General features: G+C 40.0%; 1 protein-coding gene across 1 annotated transcript in view; it reads left to right on the top strand.

The window, feature by feature from the left end:
* Positions 1–236: 236 nt before the first annotated feature.
* ska1 (spindle and kinetochore associated complex subunit 1) overlaps positions 237–2356 on the top strand; it is a 13355-nt gene continuing 11235 nt past the window's right edge. The window contains exon 1 of the mRNA XM_008304334.1: positions 237–293. The gene's annotated coding sequence lies outside the window, so the exon portion shown is untranslated. The remainder of the gene's footprint in view (positions 294–2356) is intronic.

The following is a 2356-nucleotide window of genomic DNA, read 5'->3' as shown; positions in this document are numbered from 1 at the left end:
GTTCTGCCGTGAGCTGAGCTGAGCCACTGAGCAGCAAAAAAAAAAAAAAAAGTCGGGAGCCAGCTCTCACTCGATGAGAGTTGGCTCTTCTGATTCACTGTAAAAGCATCGGACCTTAGAGCCGATGCTTTTGCGCATGACAGCTCACTATTTCCTATTGTCTGTGAAGGCAGCAGTGACACTGCGCCTGCGTTGGTCTTGACGTGTCGTGACGTCTGGAGTCACGTGAGCCTAATTTGAAATAAACCGGGAAGCAGCATTTAGACGAAGGAGCGACCGAACCGAGACTCTGGGTAAGTGACCTCCAGTAGAACCTCCTCTACAACTCCGTTAGCTTTACGGTTACAGAAACATTCAAACAGGCGAGTGTGAAACCCGTCCCTGCTTTAATAAGCCTCAATAGTCATGTTAAATAAATCGGCTCGTTCGAGATCAGTCAGACATGCGCAGATTCGATCGACGCACAGTGGATGCTGGTTAGCTTTCTGTCCAACTTGATAACATCCTGAGATCAAAACGATCAGGTGCCGCAGTTAAGGCTCATCTCATGTCACTAATTTCACCCTCTTCGACTCAATATGTATCTCACTCTGTATTTGTTTAGTACTATTTTGTGTACTATGTTATACTTCGCACTGTACGTGTGTGTTCAATAACAACTAAAAACATGTGACATCTGTACATTGTGGTCACATTCTACCGTGCTGATACTTAAATTCTAACTAGAATGTGTTCTGTAGGTTATCATGGACACTGTTCTGCTCATCTGACAGAGATCATAAACACAGTGGTAGCCTTTAGTAAACCATAGACAGGGGATGCAACTGTTTAAAACTGACACTTAGAGGTGAGGATGTCTGATTTTGTCAAAAATCTGTTGCCTCAACTCCTCTCCTTTCACATCAACTCTTCACCTCCTCTGCTGGAATCTCTGCTGGGAGGGAATATGTAGCTCTAGGACATTATCACTGGACTGATTGAGTTCCTTAGTTATTGAGCAACAGCAACATTTCTGCTCAGGGATGTGAGGATTGTTAAAATAGCATCTTTACAGAAGTTTCAGCTCTGACAGTCTGAATATCTGACAGATCAATAATAAAAGCTGTTGTCCTGTATTTCTTACTCTTGTATTTGCCTTTTATCAGTGTTTTCTGTTTGTTCAGTTTGAAAGGGACAGGTTTGTTGTTGTTGTTGATTTATGTTTCTACAGTGACAAACTGATCTGATACGTATGATACATGTAAAATGAATGAACGATGAACAGAGATCACAGATCACCTGTATGGCATTTTTAAAAGGCTGCCCTGTTGTCATTAAAACTACTGTAGAACTCAATCATTCATCAGAGACACTCTAATAAATGTAGTTAGTTCCTGTACAGACTGAAGGCTGCTGGAAACTGTCTGTCTTGACTGTGGACTTTTGACCAGAGATGGCAAAAGTTCTCACATTCTTTACTTAAGTAGAAGTAGAGATACTTGTGTAAAACTAGAATCTGGTAAAAGTAGAAGTACTGACTCAACTCCTTTACTCAAGTAAAAGTGAAAAAGTACAGGTTCAGAAATTTACTGAAAAGTAAAAATAAATTTTTAGCTTTGATGAAACACGATGCCTCTTTTGATAACTCTGCAAAACAAAAAAAGTTTTTAGCACACAAAGTAGGATTGTTTTCATCCTTTAAGAACTTGCACAGTCCAAGCAACATTATGAACATTAAACATTATATAATGTTCAGGTTCTCTATTCAGACATGTAGAGTGTGCTTTTATTACCTCTTGCACACTCTACATGTCTGAATAGAGAACCTGAACATTATATTATCAGTAAGAACACATGATGAAAGTTTTTGAGCTATTAAGCATTATAATCAACATGGAAACACTCATCTCTTCAAGACTACCAAAATCTTTTATTGAGCCTCAGTAGAAGCTGATTGTCAAAGTTCTCTGAATGAAGACGGTCCCTTTTGAGTCTGAAAATCACTCCTGCAGTGCTAAAAAGCCTCTGGCAGGCAGCTGAAGCAGGCAGTGGTGTGTTGAGTTTCAGTGACAAATTGCACACTGCTGGGAAAGATAAAGACGTTTGTTGTTACGTCTTTTACGTCATGTCGTCATCTGTGGAAGTTGAAACAAGTAACGAGCCAGTTTTGAGAATGTAAGGAGTAGAAAGTCCAGATATTTGTGTTCAAATGTAGGGAGTAAAAACAAAAAGTTGTCAGATTTACTCAAGTAAAGTACAGCTACCTGCAAAATCTACTTCAGTACACTAACGAAGTATTTGTACTTCATTACTTCTCACCTCTGCTTCTGACTCTGCTCTCCTGCTCTCAGCCACTTTCCAGACGCACCTGGACAAG

This window comes from Stegastes partitus, unplaced genomic scaffold, assembly GCF_000690725.1.
Source record: "Stegastes partitus isolate 25-593 unplaced genomic scaffold, Stegastes_partitus-1.0.2 Scaffold2190, whole genome shotgun sequence".
Classification (NCBI taxonomy): domain Eukaryota; kingdom Metazoa; phylum Chordata; class Actinopteri; family Pomacentridae; genus Stegastes; species Stegastes partitus.
This window is presented reverse-complemented; position numbering and strand designations above follow the sequence as displayed.